This window comes from Parasteatoda tepidariorum, chromosome 10 (genome assembly GCF_982258835.1).
Source record: "Parasteatoda tepidariorum strain Cologne lab strain chromosome 10, Ptep-v5.0, whole genome shotgun sequence".
Lineage (NCBI taxonomy): Eukaryota > Metazoa > Arthropoda > Arachnida > Araneae > Theridiidae > Parasteatoda > Parasteatoda tepidariorum.
The window spans coordinates 90,459,012-90,486,696 of record NC_141764.1 but is presented as its reverse complement, the minus strand read 5'-3'; the positions used below and the strand labels follow the sequence as shown (position 1 = coordinate 90,486,696).

The window sequence follows — 27,685 nt, the reverse complement described above, 5'->3', positions numbered from 1 at the left end:
TTCTTACAATCGACACAACTTTCTCCTATAAGGGGGTCGCGCGACCGTGAGAAGCGGGATTTTTTTACGACCTACCCGCGACCGTAACTTTCGTTTTTCCTTCCCCGTACCCTGGGATAAAATCTTTCCGATGGCCAACTCGATCTCTCAGCCGATGATGTTGGTCCGGGTGAATGTTGGTCTCAGCCACCGTATTGATCAGAGTCCACTACCGTCGGGATGGAATGTTTTTGCAACGCCCACACCCACGTGGAGTGAGAGAATGCCACACGGAAAGAGCGCGGATGCCAGGTATGTGCTGGAGAATTTTTTTCCCTACCTCGTTTTGCTCCCGTGATCGTTTGCTGTCTTTGTAATTAACGAAGAGTTTCAGCCAATAGGAAGTCTCGTTAAAACAAGTTTTTTATTGCTATAAACGATTACAGTTTACTATTGTAAAAGACTTCTGGATCATCGTTATTACGTTGTAGTAATGCATTGATCTTATCAAAACTTTTCATTCAAATCATATAAAATGTGTATCAAGTATTTGATTATAGATTAATTCTTGTACTTTCTTGTACTCCATGACTCTACAATTTTTCTTGAACTTCATAACTCTAACAAAGTACTTCACAGCAAGAAAAAAAACTACCATCACAGGGCTGTTAGCTCATTTTTAAGGCATGACAGAATAGAATAAATAAGAGATTATAATGTTTTTTTCTATCGCATATTTTTAATTACCGGTTAGAAATTTTTAATTTCTTTTTCGATTGCATTTCGTCAAATTAACAGTCAGAAAACTATTTTTCTTTTTAAATTACTGATTAGGAAATTAAAAAAAATTTCATAATATTTTTTAAATTTTCAATTAGAATAATATTTTTTTCTTCGTTCTTTTTTTTTTTTAAATGTCGGTTTATCATCAATACGTTTATAAAACGGTATATATCATATCATATTTTTCAAAGAAATAGAATAATATTTTTTTATTTCAATTTTTCTCATCAATATGGTTATGAGCCTTATTGATGTCATAGTTAGTATTAGAACATAGTAAGTGTATGGAAAACCTGATAAGTAGTTATTAAAAATGAAAGTTTTAACTAAATTTCCATGTGTTTGTTTTTCAAAATTTTTACATGCGTTCGTTAAGTTTTGTATAATTTGCATCTTTTCGTTGAAATCATATAAAAAAAGAATAAATATTGTATTTTTACTTATGTTTACTAATGTAGGCACTCTTGAAATGGGTGATGAAAATTACATTATTTTGCTTTGCTTTATCACAATCTAAATTTTTATTTTTAAATTCAGCAAAAAAAATATAAATAAGTAAAAAAATTAGTTTATTATCCATTAATTAAATCAAGGAACATTTTTATACGAGGTTATATTATTTAGAATGAAACTTTTTGAAAATGCGCACTGTACTAAACATGCTTTCAATTATTGATTTAGCTTACAAATTAGTTATTAGAATATTAAATATAATCAATAAAAATGCACGAATTTTTATGCAATTGCAACCTTTACATATTGTCATTCAATGAAATTCTGTTTTAAAAGAAGCACATTTTTTCAATATTAGTTATTAAGAAATAGTTCTATTTCTTTGTGCAAAAGCTATTTTCATTGATATACATTTAAATATATGACTGCAAATATAACTTTAATACATGATTGTTTTTAATGAAGTAATAATACGACATTGTTAGTATCTTCGATTTGAAATATTTAACAAAAAATTATGCTAAAATAAGCTTTTCTAAAATATTTTATTTTCTGTAATTACTCGCATTTGGTCAAGTGATTGAACTTACAATAACAGTAACTTAACTATGTCATACATTTGCATTAAAAGAAGGCAAACTTTCCTGCAAAATTGTTGAACTTACTTTTACTAATACTTTTGATCATAATATATCATATTACTTTAGATATTTAACAAATAACATAAGTTTAAATTAGACAATTTTTTTCTTTCATATTTGCCTTTTACGAGACTTTATTTAGAAAAATATGTAATTCAATTCTTTTCTATTTTTCACACATTAATTAAAAAATATTTTTAAATAAATGTTTAAACAAGAGATTTTATAATTTCGCATAAACATTTACGGTTTTGAAATGTAAATTTCCCCAAAACTTCGTTTTCATACTTCTATGTAACATTTCAGGAAAACTACTAAATGGAATCAAGTAAAAATTTGCTCGCACAATTTTTAAATGTAAGCCTATCAATTGATAATTGATTATGTTTGAACGAAACGAAATTTTACTTGTAACTAAATTTTATTTTCTATTATTTTCAATAGTTAATTTGCAGCAAATAATGTGAATTTCTTATTAATATGGCAATGAAAAGTATAAATAATTATTAAATTCCCTTATTTTATATGTTCAGAATGATGTTCATACATTTCTAAATAGATTTATATTAATTTTAGCTGATTTTGTTAAAACCGTTTTGTCTTATTATGTACGATAGGTGATGTGTCTTATTATGTTGAATTTCAAACTAAATTTTCTCAAAAAGTAACAACATGATTTTTAGCTTTATTTTTAATTTATTCTACTTGTTTTTAATTTTTCTACTTAATGTAAATGTTTTAAATAATTAGATTCTATTTTGTATTCTAAATTATGTGCAAGACAAAAAGGAAATTTTTTTTAAGACGGCAATTCAAGCAAAAGAAATATTAAAAAAACGTAAAACATGTGTAAATAATAATAACAACAAAGTATTTTAACTACTAATGAAGCAAATATTAAAAAACAAATAGGGTTTACGCGGGACAAAAGAGGGAAATTACAAATATGTGATCTTGAAATTCGCGAGAGAAGAAAAAATAAATATTGTTTACCAGTTATATACTGAGGAATTTTTTTCCCTACCTCATTTTTTTCCCCTGATCGCTTTCTGTCTTCGCAATTAACGGAGAGCTTAAGCCAATGGGTTGTCCTTCGTTAAAATCAAATTATGATCGTAAGTATTTATCCCTTTTTTTTATGCGTCTAGGAGAGAAAAGAGATAATATTTTTGGAGCTATGGATTTTCTGTGAAATGAATAAAGAAAACTGGATATTGATTTGCATTGCAGATTTTTCTCTTTGAAGAAAATTGCAAATTCTTTTGATTTGCATTTACTGATATGCAGAGACTATGTAGAAATAAATCAATGAAATGTTCGGAGTATTTCTTTAAATTCCATTTTGTAAGAACAGAGACATATCATAAATGTGCATGAATAACAAACAAAAGGATAAAAAAAAATAATCAATGTTCTAGTAAAGTTGTATTATTTTGATCTATTTTTTAATACTTCAGAGCTTAAGACCTTGATTTCATGAAATAAAAGAAAGTATTTTTGTTTCCTTGCTTTGATTTTTTTAGTTTTCGATTCAAAGGTTTGTGACTTATTTATAAATATTTGAGCGATTTCTGATGTAATTTTAATCAGGATTTTATGAATTTTGTATTTATGAATACGAGAGGATTTTACATATAATTTCCGAAAAAGAAATGACGAATTTGAAATTTGAAATTAATCGATCTTTTGTTCGAATTAATTTTGGTCAATTTTCTTTAGATCATATCTTATTATTTGTTTTAATATATCTTACTCAGTATAACTTTCTAAAGGTATTAATTTTTTGTTATAAGTAGAAAAAAAGGGGGAGGGAAATTCAGATCACAATCTGCATCACATTTGGTCAATGATATCAAATTTAAGCATATAGTTTAAAAGCATATGAAGACTTCGTGGAAGTATAATGATAAGCCACATTTTTAAATTGTTCTCGATAGTATTAAGACCATTTATTGTGAAAAATGTACAATAAACATTAAGGCAATATGTTTTTTATGTTTATTGAGCAGTTATCTAGTAAAATTTCAGGAAACTTATGAGAGATTTTTTGGAAATTATCTTAAGGAACAGTCTGATGATATGGTTTATCGCTCTATAGCTTCAAGTCTTTTATGTTTATATCAAGAGATAAAAATAGATATCATGTTGAAAATCAATAAGCTTGCTAAGGAATTGTCTAATCATACGGCTTATTACTATATTGCCTTTGGTCCTTCATATTTCTATTTATAGATAAAATAAATATCATGGAATTAATAAATATGTTGAATCGTATTGAAATCAAGAAAATTCTGCTGATAGGATTTATCGCTATATAGCACTAAGTCCTTCATATTTATATTAATAGTTGAAAATAGATGTATTCAGAATCAATAAATTTGCTTAAGAATTGTCTGATGACAATGTTTATCTCTATAGAGCCTTAAGTCTTTCATATTTATAATAATAGATAAAATTGATAAAGTTAGAAATCATGTTCAGATTGAATAAATTTGTTGTTTTATATGAACGTAACTATTTTGTTATATGTAAGCATTATTTCTGTATATGAAATTAATTTTACGCGTTTAGACCCTAATTAACTTTAACTCATAAACTTTTCTACTATTTTCACTACTATTTCTACTGCTGTGAGCATTCCATTGAAGCATTATCTCTTTAAATGATATAAGCTTTACGTATTTAGACCATAATGAACGTTAACTAATAAACTTTTCTACTATTTTCACTACTATTTCTACTGCTGTGAGCATTGCATTGAAGTATAATCTCTTTAAATGATATAAGCTTTACGTATTTAGACCATAATAAACTTTCAATAATAAACTCTTCTAATACTTTCAATGCTTTAGAGTAAACATTCCTTTGCAGAATGATTTCTTTTTATCAAATTAACTTTATGTATTTATACCATATGTTTTTAAAAACACCTGAAAACTTCAAGCATAAAATTTACCCGTAGTAATGAAACAAAAATATTTTTAACCAGTTTTTGTGTATAATTATCACCCTAAACAAGGAATGCTTTTAACTTATATAGGATAAAAGATTTCCGATGTAAATACTTTTAAAAATATGCTCATCATTGCTGTTGTTTTGCATATGAGTTTTCTTGCACATGAGTAGTCACGCATATGAAAGTTTACATATGAGTAATCTTTTTTCTGCTGTTCATACTGAAACGCAGGATATTGGTACAGGCTCATTATCACTATTGCTTCGCTTAGTATGAGTAACCCACATGCAAAACGGGATATCTGCTGATTTTGGGCGAATCGTAGGAAATAGTTAAAATCATTTCACAAAGCCGTCTTAGTAGGATTTTCTTTTTTAAGAAAAATTTAAATGCTTAACTAATTGAAACTAAATCAAGGGTATGCTTGAGGAGCTAAGGTATGTTCTGAAAAATGCTAATACAATGACATATGTAACTAATTGTATCATATGTATCTGAATTGCGCATGCCATGTAACTAGATCGTTCATATATTTTTCAGTGTGTTCAATTGCATTAGTAAATTAGACAGAGTGAAATTAAAGAATTAAAATTACAAATTTTGAAAAAAAGTTTATTGAAAAAAGTTTTTAAAAAATTTGAAATATTTAACTTATTGAAGCTGAATCAAGGGTATGTTCGATGAGTGAAGTTCTGAAAAATACTGATACGATGACATATGTGACTCATTGTATGAAGTAACTAATGATGATGAAACTAATCGCAACATATGTAACTGCATTTAACAGGTTATATAACTGGTTGGTTCATGTATTATCTTGTTAGGTGTTTAGTTGCATAATTAAATTAGACAGAATGAAACTAAACCATTAAATTAGCACATTTTTTAATGCTTATTGAAATAAGTTTTAAACTAGGAATTTCGCAAACAAATTTAGATTAGAATTTTTGAATTTTCCCTAAAGCTGAAATAATTAATAGATTTTTAAAGCTATAATACTTATCACAAATTTCTGAAAGAAAATTGTGGCAACTAATTTAGCTACAATTTGGAAAAAATGAACTTTTAACTTGGCATATTTATGTTATAGTTAGCAAAATTTCTTTAAAATTACTTCAACAATCGGTTTTTAAAACTTTACTTTTTATCAAAATTTCTTAAAAGAAATATGTTGCAACTGTTAAAGCTGAAACTTAGAAAAAATAACTGTTTCGATAATAATGTAATATTAAAATATCTAGACAAAATTATTTAACAAATCTCTTTTTGTTTGCTTGTTTTTTAAAGAAGTACATTGATAGACTTTGCTACGATTGTGGAAAATTATTAAATTCAAAACCACTTTAGGAAATTTTAAAATTTAAAATACTTTAAATATGCAATAAAACATAAGCAAAATAAAATATATTTTGCTACAGAATATTAATTGGTACTAATTTAAATTGTGAAAATTAGTTCCAATACATATACCATACCAAGGAACTTTATGTCCTTTTACCTTTTGATTTTTGTTGATTTTATAAACATCTTTTACTCTTTTTAAAACTAATAAAACTCATAAAAGTTTTATCATAAATGTAATAAAAGCTGTTTTTTTAATTCAAAGCAATATTAAAAAACATTTTATTTGAATGGCAATAAATATTGAATACCTTATTATTTGATACATGAAATAAAATTCTCATTAAAACTTTTTCTTTCAGAAAACTTACATTGTGGAACTTAATGTCTTCCAACGACTAAACGTTATTTTTTCAAAAGATTTGGGAAAAGAACTCTGAGAAATATGGTATGTTACTTTTTGTTCTTGCAAAAATTTAATTGTTATACATTTCAAAAAAATTGTTTGCGATAATGTCTCACACAATATTAAAGTGAGCATGGAAATTATTTTGTACTATCAATAGGTTTAATAAAAAAGAATTTTGAATTTTTATTTTCAGAATGGTATTGATCGTTCAAATGCTGATAACTGTTTTACATAAAAAATGAATACCATATTTCTTACTCTTTAACATTATCTTTTAAACATTTTTAAATTAATTTTCGAAATACGTCTTTTGTTTATCAAATGATAAGTCTTCAAAATTTCTACTCTAAAAAATACATTTTAACTTGCACTTTGTCATCAAATAAGAAAAACAACATTCCTATTGAGAATAGATTTAAATGTCTGGAAAATTTATCAAAATCTATGTTGCATTCAAGACTTTTTATGACAAACATGTCCTTATTAACAATACTACATAACTTCACGTTAAACTTTTTTTTCTTTACTTAATTTAAAATTGAGAAAAAATGTTTCAAGCAATTACAATCGTCAAAACTGTTTATTACACCTTTTTTAATTGAATATGATGAAACATAAAAAGTTATAAGCCATTTTTTAATAGCGAATATTAACTTTTTGTCATCTGAGAATGTAATCTTTTATAATTTAAGAATAATAAAAAAATATGCTGAAAAATTAAGTAATTTTCCTCCTAATTTTTTATTTGATCCAATGAACAATGAAATTTGAAACATAATAAAAAAATTACATCAGTTGTATGTGAAGTAAAATTTATGAGCCCTTTTTAGAAGAGGAAAATCAACGATTACTGAAGTAGCTAAAGAAAAACTATCATGCTTTTAAAAATTTTGTTTCTTCTAAAATCAGACTGAAAATTTGATAAAGTCGATATCGATTACAGATAATCGTTATCGATATCGTTATCGATAAAGTCGATTTGATATCGATTACAGAATATGCTTAACTAATTCTTAGAAATACATAAAAATCATTTTATTTAATGCTTAACCCATTCTCATTTATAATGAAAAAAAGTATTGTTTGTTTATGACAACAATCAGCATCAAAATTTAAACAGAATTTTGAATATTTTTAAAATTAAAAATATCTGGAAAGTGACTGGTTGCTTCTTACGTGTCGTGAAAAAATAATGTAAAGCCTTTTTCGAAAATTGTTTCTATGTTATTTTAGCGAAAAGCTGCTTGTTTTTAGGTCTTAAGCATCCTATATTATTTTTGGTTTTAGATTATAAAATTCAAGCTTCTCATAAAACAAAACATGTATATTTTTTTCAAAAAAATCAAGCTATATGTTGGGCCAAAATTTCAAAATTAGAAATAAATTATGTTTTTATACCATATTAGTATACAAGTTGTTGTATTAAAAAGTATTTTGCGATGCAAATTTAAATAATTTAATAGAGAATATATAGTATATATAGTACAAAAAAATATGTAGTATTTAACATATAATTACAGCATGTAATATTTATTAACAGTATCTATAATATAATAACAATATAACAGGAAATCTATTGATACTATCTAACATATAATTAAGTTAATTACTAATAACAGCATAAAAATATCTCTATAAATAACAACAGCATCTAGCAAATATTTTCTAATAGAGATAATAACAGTATCATCAAAATGCTATAGTAATAATTTATACCTAATTAATAACAACAATATAAATATCAGCAAATTTATTAATTCAATTCCGAAACAAAAAGATCAAAACATTATAGCAATTTTTTTTCAGATATCGCATCTTCGTCACAGTAAATTCAAATTGTTCCAACCTTCAGTAACTGTTTCAGTAGAAATTACCCATTTAACCGCTTTTAAACATTATCTAAATCCAATTTTACTTACTGAAGAATGTATAATTATAACTGCATCTATTTTCTTGCCATCAATCAAGAATAATTGGTACTATAATCTATTACATTCTAAAAGATCTTTTACAGTAATGCAAACTTTGAAATGAATCATCTATTTCAGAAATTTTTTTATGTATGAAAAGCATTCGGAAATAAAGGTATTAATATATTAGTTCAGATTAATTACTCTACTGTTTGATAAGCTCATACAGATTAATTTAAATTACTTAAATTTCATAAGTTCAATTTTTCGATAAAAATTAAATAAGTCTTATAATCTCTTTTTAATGCTCATCGATATGCCATTTTTAAATAAACAAAATTAGTCCTTAACGTCTTAAAAAAAACAATTAATTATGCAATTTAATAATTGAAACTACTTTGTCATATTAAATTGTATTTCATGAGTTGAGTGTATTATCATGTAACTTAAATTTTCTGATAAAATATTTCTTTTAAATTTACTTAACATTTTAATTTTTTTTTAATATATGCTTATGATTAAGATATAAGTCAGATAATGAATTAATTTTAAACATCAAGTGTATTAAGGTTAAGAATATTATGTTTGTAAAATGAATGTAAAGTTCAAAAGAATTTCATTGTAATATTTTGTGACTGAAGTTTAAAATAATGCAAAACTTTTCAAACCTATGAAACAAATGTACACAAATTTTTTTATTTATAAGACATGTGACTGAAATTTTGATAAGAACTGTAAATCTAAAATCTCTACAATATACCATAAAATAATTAATATATTTATTCATTCATTATTGTTTGTACGTCGGTTATATTTACTTCTGAAATAATTAAATAAATATTTAAATGGAAATATTAAAATAAATTTTAAATAATTTTCTATTAATGTTGAAATTTAAAGTATTTAGTTTTTCCATTATGTTAATACATCGAAACCTTTTTTTTTTCTTTTTTTGAAAATTTACAAGTTTCAGCACTAAAAATATGCATTGAACTATTTCTCTATAACTTTATTGAATCTTCTTGATTCTCATTATATTACAAGCACTTTAATGACCTTGTATTCAAGTTTTACTTTATCTTTGTACAGTTTTTAACTTTATAGCGTATAATATCAATCTGTCTCGTTCCTAATAAACAAATAAAACTAATTCATTTGCAAAAACAACACAAACACTTAGTATTATATGCATAATATTTTTATAATTATTAAAAAAAAAAGTTAGTAGTAATAGAAATCGTTCCCAAGTTTGTTGCTTTTGTTTCACCGCTAAATTTTCTCTTGGATATTTTTCATGTAAACAAAGCAAAAAATGAATCAATATTCGTATCTTTAAAACCTCAAAAGTTAAACAACACTTGTCCTACAAAGAGTTCAATGCTGTGCTAAAATAAAATGTATACGTTGGAAAGTTATAAAAGTTAGAAGGAACGTACTAGATGTAGACTTCTAGACTTACTAGATGCCGGACTTCTAGTTATTCTACACATAGAATAACTAGAAGATGGTGCCAAGTGACATTAAATCACTCAAATAAACATTTCGAGGTTTAAAAACAAATTACAGTTACCTGAACGTTTTTTTTTCCTACGAAGTCTTTGAATGAAACGGTTTTTGATGCTGAAAAATGTTTTATGTAAACCCTTGCGTTGAGATTTTTTCCAATGTTATGTCCCTAAATACATTAAAATGTTACTTAAAACTTACTTTCTATAAGCTCTTTCATTCCTCGTACTATACTTGTTATAAGAATGACGTATTATTATTTTAATAGTAAAGTTCAAAATCGAGGTAGCAATACGATACTTGAGAGATTTTCTGCGATTTCGCAGAAACCTTATTCCCAGTCATTAAGTATTCGATAAAGGCACGCCTATTACATTGTTTCAATCTGAAGTTTAGTTTTTATACGAGTCATATTCCAAACTGCCATGTTATGACAGGGCATTTTTAAAAAATTTTAAATTATTGAGTGAACTTTACAATTGCAATTACCCGAGGGTTTTTTTTGTACTAAGTGTTTTAATAAGACGGTTTTTAATGCTGAAAAATGTGTTAAGTAAACCTTTGTGTTGTTGAGATATTTTCCAAAGTTATGTTCTTAAATACATTAAATGGTTACTTTCTGTAAGCTCTTCATTTCCTTTTACTGTGTTTATTATAAGAATAACTTATTATTACTTTAATATTAAATTTGAAAGCCGAGATAGTGATACGAAACTTGAGAGATTTTCATCTATTTCAATGAAATCTTATTACCTGTCATAAAGTATTCCATAAAGGCACATTGTTTTAATCTGAATTTATGTTTTAATGTGAGTCATGTTCCAAACTGCAATGTTATAGAGGGACATTTTCAAAAACCGTTAAATCATTGAGTTAACCTTGACCTCTGTTAAGGATGCTAAAATTAAACGCTTAAAGTATAGTTAGAAAGTTAAACAATAAGTTGTTATTTTAGATTTTATTAATTAGGAATCGTAATACCAATATAGAACTTAGATTTTTAATCTTGAACTTAGATGTGTAGTTTTGAACTTACTTTGTAATCTCAACAATAAGACCTCTGGATCAAGCTTTGAGATTAATTCTTCTCCGAGGTTTCCAATTACTATTTAAGTGAAATTAACCCTCACTTGAATTATATGAACAGTAAAACCACGAAAACCTCCCAATGTGAATCCAAAGGCAAAAGAAATTAAACCTATGAGACGGATATTTCAGGAAACATAGTTTCCGACTGTGGATGGTATATGATGGGAATTTTATATAAATACCATAAAAACCTCACAAGGTTAGCCTGATGGTGAAATGAATTTAACCTATGAGACGGATTCTTCAGGGAACTTCTGTGGAATCACTTCTGTGGATTGTATGTGCTAGGAATATTATATGAATCGCATGAAATCCTACCAAGGTTATTCTGTTGGCAAAGGAAATTTAACCTATGAATCAGATATTTCAGAGAACACTATATTTCACTTTTGTGGATGGTGCAAATAATACCATTGTGTGGATGGAATATATAAAATGATTTTGATTGTGTGAGTCCGGCAAGCTTTTAATTTCTTGCGTCGTTATCAAACAATCTAAGTGTTGAACTTATAAAAATTAAAACTTTAAAGTGATTGAGTGATTAATAAAAAAATATAAATGCTTAACCGAAACATAAACCTTAAATGCATTTTTTTCAAAAACTGAATTGGCATTTAACATTTTTTTTTTATTTTGTCTATTTATTTTCTACTCAACACAATTCTTCTTAGAACATCTTAACAAAAAAATTTAACGTCTAGTGAAGCATTTAATTTCTACTTCACCCCTTTACGACTTTTAAATTCTCAAATTATCGGGACGACGTGAAAATTTTATAGTTGTAAGATTTTTCTAATCGACTAGATTCTTAAGAAGGAAATAAAATAATAAAGAAAAAATAAAAGACGATATTTTTAAATCTATCTAATAGCATGTATACACACAGGCATGTTGTATTTAAAACCCCTAACATCAGAAAGAGCCTTTCGCCAATGATGAAATAAATTTAAAGGCTCTATGATCTGTAATAGAATCCGGATAATTCGTTACATCAGTGAATATCTAGAAAAGAGAAACGAAATAAATAAATAATAAAAAAAAATTCTTCTTACCGTTATTATCATTTCCCCTTCTTAAATTCTGTTTTATTGCTTTTATGTGAGGAGTGACGTTCTTAATAAAAGTCTGCCACTGTTATTATGCTCTATACTGAATCTTCTGCGCTTGAATGTTCTTTTGCTCTTTTACGAATCAGAGCTTAGGTTTAATTGAATCGTTCTTTTTTTTTTTCGTTCTTTCATTCTTCGCGCGCGAATGTGTGTTTTCTGTTATATAAGGAAATCCCTTGTCCCCCCCCCCCCACACGCTACTTTTGTTTTAAATGACAAAGGGCTGAAGCATTGTCATTTGAAATTAAAATTATCTATAGAGAAGGTGATACGGTGTTTTATTCCTTTTGGCAGAGAGAATTTGATTTATTTTGTACTTTTTTGGGAAAAGAGAATGTTCGAAGTTCTAAATATTTGTAACTCGAGGCTTGCTGTTTTGAACGTAAAAATTACATTGAATACAAACTGAGTGGTTTGCTCGTGAATTTGAAAATATATATTTTTTTTAAAAAAACTATAAATTCTTTCATTAAAAAGTCCTCTTTGAAATTTTCCGAAACAGGCGAAAATTAAAATTTTCTTGCGGCTTTCTGTTTATTATATTTTGTTTGATATAATACATTTAGACTATTACTTTTTGTGATCTATCGAATCCATTGTTTTAGAAATAATTTTTAAAGCCTTACCTACCAAATCAACTGATTTATTTAAAAAGACATTTTTGACTAATTTATTTTACTCTATGAACAGGTTTCGAAAATTGCCTAATTTTGCTTAGAATTTTCGATTTTAATAATAATTTTTCAGTTCTTTTCTTTTAATTTACATAATCTAGGAATTTTTAGCCAAGAGTAAATATTTTTAAAACAATAAATAGTTACAAGTTTTGATCCTATTTATTTCAATAGTTATATCATAACGAAAAATTATTCTTTTCCTTTCATCCTTCAAAAAACTATGAAACAGATTTTTTTAAATTTTTTTTTATGTTATTTATTTTTTGATTTATTTTTAGTGTATGAGTATTTATGTTTGATTTTTAAAAAAGTTTCTTCTTATCGGCAAATTACAAATTTATTTATGGTTTTATATTTTAAAAACTTCAAATTCATCAAATTGGTTTCAATTTATAAATTAATAGCAAATGATCAAACAGTTGCCAGTTGCGTGACTGTTTGATAATAGAATTTTAATTTAAAAAGTTTTTTCTCGGCAACACTTTTGCAATGAATGTTTTAACATATTTTTAAAAATAGAGAAGCAATTTTCCTGATGTCAAATACTCAATAACACAAGGAACAAAAATTTTGCTAAAATTACGGTACGATAGGGTGATGACATTTCTGGTAAAAAAAATTTGGTCAATAAAACCAAAATATAGAGTATTTAAACTGTTCATTTGGTAATTTTTTCATCCAAATGGTCACGAATTACCGAAAATTTTGATTTTCAAAATTATAGCTCTTATTACCGTGCATTTAGAAAAAAAATATAAAACTGAAAAGTAAGTGCAACCACATAAATTTAATCTTTAAGATATCATGATAAAATTATTGAATTTTATCACGTTTACCAAGTTTTGTCACATATTGTAAAACTATATTTTATTGTTAAATTTATCAAAATCATCACTAAAGCGCTTCGATAAAAATGACCGAGATCTTTGACGTTACCATAGAGCCAGAACCACGGTAAATTTTACCATATTTTGGTAGTTTTTACCACACTTTTGTCTCAGTGTAATATGGAAAAATCAATTCATTCGAAAAGGCTAGATTTCAGGTGTTGGTGAGGCCAAGTAAGCTAGAAAAAAAATTATGCATACATAATATTTTTTGAAGATCTTGTATATGATTTCGGCTTGCCGTAGAGAAACCCAGTTTCTTTATCTTAAAACCAAATTTATAAATTTTAAAAAAAAATTTTTTCTTTGGATGGAAGCTACATTTTTTCTCTCTCTCTCGAATCCCTCTTTAATTTTCAAAATTTTTTCTTTTTTTAGGTTTGATATTAAGTTGTGTTGTTATACAGTTAAATATATTTAGATAATATCTTTAAGACAATATTTCTTTTGTTGCAGATGAATAAATCAGAAACAATGAAATTACTTAAGAAGAGGGAGAAAATAAGATATGCTGTTCGCAGTAGTAAAGGGTGAGTTTTTTTCTTACTTTAATTGCACTTTTGGCACTTTAAGATTTGGCAAAAGTTAAGTGTCTGCTTTCTTTTGATTTCATTTGTACTTTCACTGATGATTAGTAGCAGTTAAATGTTTGTATTGTAAAAAAAAAAACTAAATAAATAAAAAAAAATTAACTGCATTTTTTTTAAAGAAATTTACAATTTTCTGATATTTTATGGATATGACACATGTGAAATAATTATAATTTAAATTACAGTATCACACATTTCGTACCTTTTGTATAAAGATTATTAAAAAGCTAAATAATTCCCTCCGAAAATAAGTGATGTAAAAAAACAATTTTCAATTATCAAAAAAAAAAATTATTCTTAACCTTAAAAACTTATAGTACATTTAAAACTCGTTTCACTTTAAATACTCATGTTTTAAATGATTAAAAAAATTATAGTTGGTTCATTTAACTGTAATAATGCTCTCTTTTATTGCAGATCGGAGCACATAAATTTTCACGCTACTAATCTAAACATGAGCAGAGAAAATTATGCTTTTCTTTTGATAAGGAAATATTGCAGCACATGACACATTTGCATAAAGTAAATACGTGAAGTAAGTATTTTGCTTAATAAGTAAATACACTCAGAAATATTTTCACAAAAAGTGAAAAAAAATACTTTTAAACATCTATAGCTAATTATATTTATATGACATTTTTTGAGTAATGTAGAAATTACGTTTTATTTTCTTAATTTCGTTGCGAAATTGTCAGCATTGTTTTAAACTATAAAGCACACATATTTTATTACTTGAATAATGCTATAATCCTAATCAAAAATCGGAAAACATTTATATTTTCGAGAAAATTTTATAAAAGAAATCTACATTTAAAAAATAACTTTTTGTTTCGTTGCAGAATTATAATCGTTAGTAAAGCGATTCTTTTCTTTTTCTTTCTTTCTTTTCCTTATGTACGTCATTAAGCAGATTATGACTTTTCCAAGAGAAAACTTTTTTGTTTTTCCATAAGCGGTTTTAATTTTGCTTCTAAATAGCTGACTATTAAATAATTAATATAATTTGTTATATGAAATAGAATAGTGTTCGAAGAAGATAAATTACGACTAAAACTATCAGTATATGGTAAAATTTATCGTGTTTCCTGCTCTATGGGTACACCAAAGAGCTCAATAATTTTTACCGAAGCTCTTTAGTAAGGATTTTGGTAAAATTAACCGTAAAACATGGGCTCATAATATGTGATAAAATTCGGTTAATGTGGCAAAATTTGGTAATTGGTAAAAATTCCGTAATTTAGTTGAAAGTGGCATAAAACCATTTACTCGGTTAAATTTACTCTTCAGTTTTGTATTTTTTACTAAAATTGCGGTAATAAGAACTGTAACTGTGAAAACCAGACTTTCCGGTGAACCGTTACTATATGAACAGAAAAATTTCCAAATGAATAATTTAAACACTGTATATTTTGGTCACCAGAATTTTTTTTTTCTTCTTTTATTTCACCATTAATGACGATATCATAGAGTACTACAAGTTTAACAGAATTCTTTCCTTGTGTACATTTTAAACAAAAAATTACACCGTTGGTAAAAAAAACTTATTGTTGGTGAAAATGTCTGATTTTAAGTGATTTTTAGAGAATAGTCATTATCCATTTTTAAGAATTTTACAAGCAGCATATTAAACAATTTTGAGATAAACTTCATGAAATCTATTCTCAAAATTGGTAAAAGTAGTTTTGAGATCCTAAACTTTTTTTCAAAATCTATATTGAATTGCCGTTCCGCAAAATCAAAATGCTACAAAAATTGACTAATTCTAGGAACTAATAAAGTGCTCAAGTTTCAGTTAAACTATTAAAAAAATTTAATTTATTGATTCATTTTTCAAAATTATACTACTTTTTTTTTAAACATGGAAACTTTTGATTTGTATTAAAAATCTTAAAACGTATCTAGAATCTGTTTTTATTTTTTTTATTTTTTGTGAAATACGCTACTTTATTCTAAAATGATGCCGATTTTAGTAGTCATTGTGTATATTTTAGTAATGATAGCGAATGGACCTCATTCCCATTTTTACCTCATGATTCATACCATTGCTTCAAAATTTATAGTCACTGTTATTTTTAGGCTCAAACAATAGTCATTTAAGTCATTGGAAGTCTTGATAAGAGCGGTCATCTTTTGATAGCCAACTTAACTACGCCTAGGTCATTCGAACATGACATGCAATTTCCTGTTAAGTCCATTTCCTCCAAAATCAAGTAAATCTCGGAAAAAATAAAAGATAAAATAAACAGGGCTATTTTATGTCGTAAAAGATAAAGCAAGGCCACGACTTCGAGACACTTCAACCGTGGCAGTTTCACAGGGCGATGAGAGAAGACTTTCGCCAGCAACGTAATGACCGCTACGGATGGCGAGTTTTTTACTGGACGCTTGTGACCTTCCATTTTTTCTTGCCTTTAGTAATGATCGCTTCCTTTTGATTTAAGACTAGGCTTTCAGGCTTGGCTGACTGACTCCCACGAAAAATGATTTTTCAACGGCTTTCCCAAAGTTTCGAGATCTTCTCATTGTCTGGGGTAGTGGACTGCGGAAATTGGCCAGTTTTTCACATAAATGTTCACGTCATATTCGGTGATATATATATATATATATATGTTTTGGAAATACTGATGCAGGAAATTAGTAATTTTTTTCTTAACAATGATCAGCTCTTAGTTAAAAGTTATTATTTCAATCGATTAATTTTTTTATTAAAGTAAAGAAGGCACGAAAGGCAACATATTTGTATTCTTTCTATTTGTATTTAATGCAATCCCGTTACATAAATTTTCATCGTAAGGGCAAATGCAAATCCTTTATAAATAAAACGCTGCTTAAAATGCTTAAATTTAAGAAAAATAAGATTTTTCTGAAATTTAAACTGCACTACTAGAAATTTTAGAGCGTGTTGAAAATATCCGTCCAAATTGCAGCAATCTTATTTTGATGCTAAGTTGAAAATTATGATCGTACCTCATTTCCTTGATCTTGATATTATATAATATTATAGTTAGTACATAATTAAATATAAAGTTTCAACATAAGAGCAGATGCAGATCTTTCAGAGATAAATGCTGCCTAAAAACTTTAAGTTTTAGATAGGGGGGGGGGGAAGGATTTTCCGAAATTTACAGATATAAATTTAAATTGCACTCCTAGAAATCTTTGAGCAAGTTGAAAATGTCCGTTCAATTTACAGCAATCTTATTTTAGTACTAAGTATGTTATAATGGTACCATAATGTTATGTAATCAAGGAAATGAGGTACTAATATAAGCTTCTTATATTAGTACCTCATTTCCTTGATTACATAACATTATGGTTCAAAAGGGTTCAATTCAACTTAATATGTTTTCACCAAATTTGTACCGTGTTGTGGTTTAAGTTACCGATGTTATGGTTCAAATGTTTTGAGAGTGTATTGTTGATTTCGATTTTATAGCTTTTTATTTCAGTGAAAATTTATAAACTATTTATCTGTGGTAAAAGAGTATCCAATATTGAATCAGAGATATAGTTATGCATTCAATCCTTCTATAACTGACATGCTTGCTTTTCTTCAACACCAGTCATCATGTGTACATCTACATATAACAGTGTATTTATATTTGCGAATAGGTGCATTGTCAATAGTAAAAAATGATCAGAAAAAACTCATTTAACTTTAATAAATCTATATTTTCTGATAAAGTTATAGAATTAACTTTCAGACAAAGATCCAAGAATCTGGTTTTTTAAATTCGAATAAAACGTAATATAGTTATCCTATTATTTGTGTTATTTTCGATTATGCTCTTTCGCTTTTGTGAGATCTATATTTCTGAAAAACACATGCGCAATTTATAGTAAGTTTTTCTATGCACTGATATTGGATGTTTTAAAACTTTATATTTTGAAATGTACCTCATTTTCTATGTGAATTATTCTAATTCGAATCCTTATATTCGCGGATAGGTTCGTTATCCATAATAAAAATGGCTTAAAAAGTTCATTTAACTTCAATGAATCTATCTTTTCTTATAATGTTATAAGATTAACTTTCAGACCAGGATCTAAATATATATATATATATATATATTTTTTTTAAACTCTAATAAAACAGAGTTTAGTTATCCTGTTATTTGTATTGTTTTCGATTTTATTATTTCGCTTTTGGGAGATCTATATTTCTAAAAAACACATGCATAATTTTGTAAGTTTGCAATGGGTGTGATTTATATGGATGTTGCATATTTTAAAACTCAAAGCAACTTAACGTTTTGAAATGAAATCGCTTAATGATAAAATTCTGATCACTTTTCCTTTTCAAACTTTTGCTAAATCCTCCCATTTTGAAACATTTCCGTTATTAACTTCTCCTTTTATTTTTAAATATGTTTGTAGAAATAAGTAATAATATTTGAAAGTATTCAATTTATTAAAATTTGAATATTTTCTAATGTATGAAATTTGAATGAGATCTAATTTTTCTCGCTCTGTCTAATGTTAAGCGACGCATCACTTAACTATTTTATTTAATTCTAATTAATTAATGATTAATATCTTTAAACTTCGCAAAGATGATTATTTTTTAAAATAATATGCCTTTTTTCGAAGAAAAAAAACCTCATACCGAACTTTCATTGAAAGATGCAAAACAACGAGAATAAAGCACAAATAAAGGCACACTTTTATTTAATTTAATCGTGATCACAAGTGGTCATAATTTCTAATTTTAAAATTAATCGTGGTTATAAGCTATTAAAATTTAAAATTATGAATGTAGTTATGTGTCTACATGTAGTTATGTCTCACGTAATGTTAAACTAATATTACAAACAGTTATGACTTTACCTAATTTTGATTATAGTTTCAATTTTGAGTGCTTGTTATCTTAATTAAAGAGTAGCTGATTGATATCAACAATTTATTTTTCTTAAATCAGATGTCCTTGATTGATGAAAAATATTAAAAAGGCTCGAATTCAAGCATATCTGCAAGAGATAACAATTATAGGGACATTCGATCTATAACAATTTTCCCAACGATAACTTCCAATTGTATTGCTTTTAAACACGATTATTAAAATTGAGCAATTATGAATTATTGCACAATTATGAACAATTATTTAAATGTATAGAATTTTTAGATACTTCCCTTTCACTTTTACGTGATTAATTTTTTTTTCTTTCCAAAAGATTCTGTACTTGGTCTTTGTTGCCTATTGTTTTTAAGCATTGTATTTCTATAAAATTCAACCTGAAAAGTTATGCCTTTCATAAATATTTGTAACGTATAAAACATTTGAGAGGCATGTTTGGAAGAGGAAAAAATGTGAAAAGTACTAAAAATCAGCTGCAACAAAACTAGATATCCCGAATCAAATTTTAGATGATATTCAATTTTTAGCAAAAACTGTTTAAAAAAAATTAATTTAACCATTTTTTTTTCTTATTTGGAGTTGATTGACAGCAAATAAGGTTACATATAAGGTCTACAGACTTAAAAGGGTTAAGACTAAAAAAGAAGTTAAGGCGTTAAGAGGGTTACGCATACTCGTAAAAAATATTAGAGGGGCTAGACCACGAGCAAACTGCGTGCTCTGTATAGTCGGTACAGATACTAGTCTAAATTTTTAAGTATATTACATAGTTATCCAATCAACAGCCCATTTAAAAAAAAGACGACAGTAAGGTAGATTTTCTTCAAAGCACTTTGATGTTCCATTAAAATTTAAGGGTTCTGACAGGAACTATATAATATTTTTCATTCTTCTTTAAAATTAAAATTTCAAAATGCTTTTTTGTAAGAACCGCATTAAGTATCTTTCACGCTTTGGGTAGTACGTTAGTATTATAAGGAAACATATTTCATTTTATTGAACAAAAATAATGTATCGAAGTTTTTTCCCATAAAAGTTCGTTTATTAAGACATTTATTTGTCGTTTTGCACTGGAAAAAAATTCCATGAATATTTTTTTTAATAATATTCAAACAAATATTTGCAAATGTTGAAACCGTTTAATAATTTTAAATTGCGCTAATAGGATATTCATTAACAGTAGTACCGTAATTTGTTTAAATAATAAAAAATATAGGAATGATATGCATAATAAATAAATAAATTACGATAGTATCACATTAGTTGGGGGATAGTACTTTCAATTAATATCCCTACAATTAATGGTTTCTTAAATTGATATGCTTCAAACTTATTTTAGTTAAATAATAAGTAAAACTTAAATTAAATTAAATTGTATTTTTATTCAAAAATTCACATGTTTAAAATATTTTTAAAAACAGCTTTTTTCCTTTAAAAACATTTTTATAGCATTACATTTCATAATTACATTTGTTATAGCAAATTTTGCATATAATGAAATTAAGCTTAAATCGTTTATTAAAAAGATTATCAATTTCAAGCATAAATATTAATCATTCATTAGTTTTTATGAAAACTTGTGTTTACTTGTGATTAAAATTGAGTCCAGCAGTTCAGTTGTACAAATGCACCTAATTTCTTTAAATTTCTTTGGTAATTTTTTTTTAGTTTTCTTTTATTTAAAAAAAGTTTTCAATTATTATTATTCATAATTTATATATTTTTATTTAATATTTTTAAAATATTGCAACATATAATCCTAGCGTTTATATTACTGTAAGGGTTTTTTTTAGTATTTTATTTATTTTGGACACATTTTTATAAAGATGTGTATTTGTATGTAAATACATTTGTGTATTTTAAACGTATCGTTTTATGTTATAAATATACCTCAAAATGATTTGTAATTGTATCCTTCTCTCATATTACTCTATTGTATCTCTATTTAGTCCATACGAATCCTTTTTTGCAACCCTTAATTCTGTGTGTATTGAGGATTTGAATAATTAAATTTTAAAAAAAGTAACATTTTTTATACTTTATTTCAATTTCTGTAACTGTACTCCTATGAATATAAATTAAATTTTACTAGCCTAATTTTCACCTTTTTAATGTTTAAACAAAATTATTGAAAATTTGACAGTTTTTGGCTAATAAAAATATTTCAAAATAATGTTTTACAATATTCACTTCGGAATTTTAGAAATGTTTTTCTAAATTTAATTAATTATTAATTCTAATTAATAATTTTTCTGTTCGAAAAATTATTTCAAGCAGTGCAACTGATGAAACTTAAAATCGACACTTTAAAAGTCATTAAAGAGCTCTTTCAGCAGCAAAAGAGAAAATATCAACGAATTGGCATAAATTTTCATGTTTTTTTACACACACGTGCAGAGAATATTTATCTATTCATAATTCATATTACATAATTCATATTACATAATTCATATTACATAATACATATTAGTAAGTTGCTATCTCTCAAATCCTTCTTTTTAAAACCTAAGCAAAGAAAGATAGGAAAAAAACTGATTGCATTAGTTGGACAATAAATTGAAAGTTATTTGAAAGCAAAGAATAAAAATAATAAATTATGCAAAATAGCACAACTATACACAATATACAAATACATATCATATATACATAAATCCACGTAACATGTGCACGCAACCTGCACAGCTTTTTCAATCGTTGTACAGAAATTTGCTTGATGCATGAGCTATTATTTGACAATGATTAGTTAGACGAGGATGTTAACACGAATGTTTTTACCTGAGGGTCAAGAAGTGTGCCCCCTGAAAATTCAAAAAAAGTATAAATTATATTTTGTTTTCTAATGATCATCATTTTTTTTAATTTTAATTAATTAGTAATTTTTCTTTTATATTATTGATGTACCCTGCCAGATTTAATTTATAATTAACCAAAAACTAGTACAAAAATTATATTTTTAAGTTTTATGTTGTTATGAACTAATGTTTTTGTTCGTGCATCTCGATTGAATAATTAATTAAATAAAAATTATTGTAATACAAAATTTTAAAAAATAATGATAATGATATGCTCATTCTATTTTTAATTTTAAATGATTTAAATAAAGCATAATTCTATAAGTTTTTTTTCAAATTTATGCGTTATGAAATTTAAATTACGTGCCAAAATCTTATGGTTTAGTATTATTGAATAATAAATTATTGAAACTGTTTACAAAAAGTTCTAATACGAGTACGTAAAAATATTACAAAAACTTTAAAAATTTACTTATTGCAAAATTTTTTAAGTCTTTTAATGAAGATTTTTTTGAATTGCATCCCTAAGAAAATTCTTGAGATGGCTCTTTGGTACTAAACGTATTAATCGTAGGGTTAACTTTTGAATTGGACATTAGCTGGTGATGCAATGATGCTTGTGTATACTGTCAAAATAGATTCAGTGAGGTTATGAGAGGTAAAACGTGAATAACCAGATAAATTGAAGTAACAAGTGCACACCACCCTGTATTTTTTTAATCAGTTCACAGAAATGTAACTTTTAAATTGGAGTTAGCTGGCGATACAATCATACTTTTGTAAACTGTTACAATAGATTCAGAGAGGTTATGAAGGGGGAAGGCGTGCATAACCTGATAAATTCAAGTAACAAACGTATATCAACCAGCATTTTTTTAATCAGTGTACAGAATTTTATTAGATGTACAAATAACTTGACAAGGATTAGATAGACACATGTGTTAAGCTAGTATTATTCGTAGGGTTAACTTTGGAATTGTAGATTAGCTGGCGATGCAATGATATTTTGATAGCTGCTTGTGAAGACTGTTGAAATAGCTTCAGTGATTTTAGTTTCTACGTTGAAAAAAGAAATGAAGGAAAAAAAAAAAAACATAACCAGATAAATTCAAGTAACATGTGCACAATGGCCATGAAGAGGTATGGTGTGGGGGCTGGGCGGGATAAGTATAGCGAAATGCATAGCCAAACACAACATAGCATGTCCTCTTGTAATATCGATTTATGATAAGCCAAAATATCGATATTTCATAGGCAAAAGGACGAAGTGGATTGAAAGAGAGAAGGGAAAAAGAGAAAAAAAATGTTGGGGTGTGGGAGAATGGGGCAAAAAATAAAAAGCCCCGAACCCCACAGCTCATCTGAAATGCATTTGAGAAAATGCTAAAATATGAGTACTGGCCTCGTACAGTTGATTTCTATTGAACTGTTGATCAGATACTTAGGTATGCTCGGACTGGGCTGTCAGTTGGCCCGAAAACGGTCTACAGTTGGCGAGGGGCATTCCCAATGACAACGAATAGGCTTTCCCCTTTCCAAATCGGACCCGCTGATCCTCAGTCCGTAGTTCCACCCACCGAGCCCGCCCCCATTGGCCAAAGGCTGCTTGACGTCACGCGAGACGTCACGTCAGGCCTCCGACCAATGGAGGGAGAGGGAAGTGTTGGGCGACTAGCAGCAGCAACAGGAATTCTTGAAAGATCCCTTCTTTTTTTCCCTACCAATTCCCGTCATTCTATTATATGAACAGTGCACAACGTGCACAGAGCGTGCGGATCATGCCATTGATAATGACGCACGCGATGCGCTAGGCACGCGCTGGGGCGAGGCGGCCACAAATTAAATATATAAAAAAAAAAAGGAAATGAAAAAAAAAAGCAATATAAGAAAAACTGATAGTTTTTCTTCTTTTGATTATTACTTTTTTTTATAAATATTTTTCTTTCTTTTTAAACGCGTTGATGATTCTTCAGTTTTTTTTTTTTTCCTTTCTTTCTTTTTTTATATAATCATTCTGTTAAAGAGGGTCGGAAAATTACAGCGAAGTGTTTGGGAGGAGTTAATTTTCATTGATGCGAAGCTATTTTTGCAGTTGTTTAAAGGAAAGTTTCTCCAAATGTTTTGAACGATCGTTTTTTATATTCAAGGTTTTCGCGGTTTTTGAACGGAGGACTTTTTTTTCTAAAGAAAAATGTGTAGGTTACGTTTTATTGATTTTGAATTGCTTAATATATTCAACGATATTGCTATAGAGAAGTTGTTCTTTTTATTTTTATCAGTTGGAATCGAAAGTGAGCATTGCGATAAAATTTCGAAATTGAATTTTTTTTATGAAAAAAAATTATATTTTACACATTATTCAATATTTGAAGTGATATGTAGAATATACTTTTAGTTATAAATCGGATTCAATATATAATATTGTATAATTGCTGTTGAAAGTTGAAAAGAGTTTGAAAATTATTTTAAGAAATGAATAATATCGTAATTTTACAAATTTACAAAGGTAAAGAAAATGAAAATCAATTTAATTATGGAATCAATATTTCAGTCAATTTGATTTTTGAAATTATTCAACGATATTGCTATAGAGAAGTTGTTCTTTTTATTTTTATCAGATGTAATCAAAAGTGAGTATTGCGATAAAATTTCGAAATTAAATTTTTTTTATTAAAAAAAAATAATATTTTACACATTATTCAATGCTTGAAGTGTTAGGTGGAATATACTTTTAGTTATAAATCGGATTCAATATATAATATTGTATAATTGCTGTTGAAAGTTGAAAAGAGTTTGAAAATTATTTTAAGAAATGAATAATATCGTAATTTTACAAATTTACAAAGGTAAAGAAAATGAAAATCAATTTAATTATGGAATCAATATTTCAGTCAATTTGATTTTTGAAATTATTCAACGATATTGCTATAGAGAAGTTGTTCTTTTTATTTTTATCAGATGTAATCAAAAGTGAGTATTGCGATAAAATTTCGAAATTAAATTTTTTTTATTAAAAAAAAAATAATATTTTACACATTATTCAATGCTTGAAGTGTTAGGTGGAATATACTTTTAGTTATAAATCGGATTCAATATATAATATTGTATAATTGCTGTTGAAAGTTGCAAAGAGTTTGAAAATTATTTTAAGAAATGAATAATATGGTAATTTTACAAATTTACAAAGGTAAAAAAAAATTAAAATCAATTTAATTATGGAATCCATCAATATATTTTAGTCAATTTGATTTCAAATCAAAAATGCCAAAATAAGTTGGAAACAGTTTTTTTTTAATATTTGTATAAAATATATTTTCATATTTACAAAAAATTATTCTTCCAATTAACACAACATTCTTTTTTATTTCGAAATCAATGCTAAAATGATATTTATTCATGTATTGTTTTATGATTAAATCAAAATATTTTTGCTAACTTTAATTACATCTTTCCAACAATTGGCTTTAATGAACGACTTAATGAATTATAAAAACAATACTTTTTAACTACATTTCATCAACTAAACTTAATGATTTTTCTTCAGAAAAAGTGAGGATTAGTGATATTTATTTATTATGATTCCTATGGAATCCACCTCAGGGTTGTAACTTCAATATATTGCAACAATATTAATACAATTATCACAATATTAATCACAGCAGTAAAAAAGACTTAATGAATCACATTATAATTTCTATGTGACAAAGATTTAAGTAAAGAGGAACAGAGCCCAGTTTTCAGTTAAAAATATTTTGCGAACAGTGTCTTAGAGAGATACAGTTAGCTACGAAATACTTTTACTAGTACTTTTATATTTTATTGCGATGTATTTTTTTAAACGCAATTTTAATATTATTTAACCAATGTATTATGTATAGAAAAATTGAATAAACGTTGAACAATGAAACTGGCTGGTTGAACCCTGATACGTCTCAAATATACAGTAATAACCATCAGTAATTACCATAAACGTAAAAATAAATAACCTAACTACAAGGAGAAACAAAATCTGGGAAGATTACTCTACTGTATGGTAATGATATTTCTGGTTAAAAAAAAAGTCATAAAACTTGTAATAAAACCAAAATAATTAATATAAACCCTTCATTTGGTAATTTTTCCATTCATATTGTAACGATATTCCCAAAATTCTCTTTTTTAAAATTATAGTTCCTATTACCACACATTTAATAAGAAATATAAAGCTGAAAAGCAAATTTAACCGAATAAATTGTTTTTATGCCATGCTCTAAGGTATCATGATAAAAGTTTTTTCATATATAAAATTAATTATACAATTAATATATAAAATTATTATTGTTAATTATATCAAAATCATTACCAAAGCGCTTCCATAAAAATTACCGAGCTCTTTGGTATTTCCATAGAGTTAGAAATACGACCAATTTTACTATAGTTTCGGCATTACTTTTTATTTTCAGTGCACTAAGCAAGCACTTTTTTTTTAAATTTTAAAATACAATTTAATTTTTTAAACTATTGAAAAATTCTTACAAATAAATTGCAGTTATTTTTAGAACGAATTAAAAAAAATTGATTGTAAAACAATGAGAACATAGATTATAACAAGAATCAATTTATTTTTGCCTCAGATTTGATTATTTTCATTGGGAGATTATTCTTAATATACAGCTAGATCCGAGAATAAAATGCTTTTTATGTACACTATTCTATTATAAAAATCCATAAAAGTAATTTAAAAATCAAGAACTTCATGCTTTAAGTACAAAACATGCATATAGTCAATATAAAAACACGAAATAATAATGCCTTTTCTCTACATTCGCCAGGAATTTTTATTATTTACACTCAGAAGAAAGCTGAATAAGCAGTTTTCTAGCTATTACTAAACAACCAAAATTTAAAATCATAAATATCTTTTTTATGAAGCAAAAGGGGAACTTGTATGAAAAACATCTTTTTCTGTTGGGTTAAAAACCTATTGCACAAAATATTTCAATCTTTGAAAAGCTCAGTTTGTAAAAACGATTTTTTAGGTGGAAAATACTATTCATATTTTCTTATATTTATAATATTTTACTCATTATGTAAGCAAATAAGTTTTACCGTCACCTGCTCGACTACTCTGTAAAAAGTTTCACATCAAATTACGGTAAAATGTATCAACAACAAGGGTGTCGGTACTTTCTACCGTAAAATCCATTTCTATCATAAAGTTTTACGGAGCAAAAAATCTCATATATCGTAATTTTTACTGCAATATTTATTGTAAAATTACTGAACCACGGTTGTTAATTAATTATTTTTACTGTAAAGTATACGGTATAAAAATTTACAGAAAAATGTATTTTTTTACGGTAAAATTGATTTTATGAATGATATGGTGCTGGTACTTTTTACCGTAATTTGATCCGAAATTTTTTGTAGAATACCTTTACTTGCTTGACCTTTTAAATATTTACTTACATCGATATGAAAAATTTTTTCCTCACCAAAGTTATAAGCAATTAACGTTCTTTAAACTGTTTAGTATGGTTCTTTAAAATTAAATGTACAAAGAAAAAAAAACATTGTAGGCTAGGATTAACATGTTCTCTCTCCTTGCATTATTGATAGAGGTCAAATATTTCTTTAAAAAATAAATACCAAAATCTTAATGAAGCAAAATAAACTAAATAAGAGAATGAATGTAATATAATCTTCCAAAATTATGATACTACATACTA

At 26.4% G+C, this 27,685-nt stretch overlaps 1 long non-coding RNA gene across 2 annotated transcripts in view; it reads left to right on the top strand.

Moving 5' to 3' along the window:
• The window catches only part of LOC107438165 (uncharacterized), a 168,533-nt gene that overhangs the window by 108,386 nt on the left and 32,462 nt on the right, over positions 1-27,685 (top strand). Inside the window, exons 1-4 of one of the 2 annotated variants that reach the window (XR_015429977.1) lie at positions 58-291; positions 6,516-6,601; positions 14,197-14,270; positions 14,748-14,865. This is a non-coding gene — a long non-coding RNA (uncharacterized LOC107438165). Of the gene's footprint in view, positions 1-57; positions 292-6,515; positions 6,602-14,196; positions 14,271-14,747; positions 14,866-27,685 lie in introns of those variants that run through there. The other variant, XR_006226529.3, reaches the window with a different exon arrangement.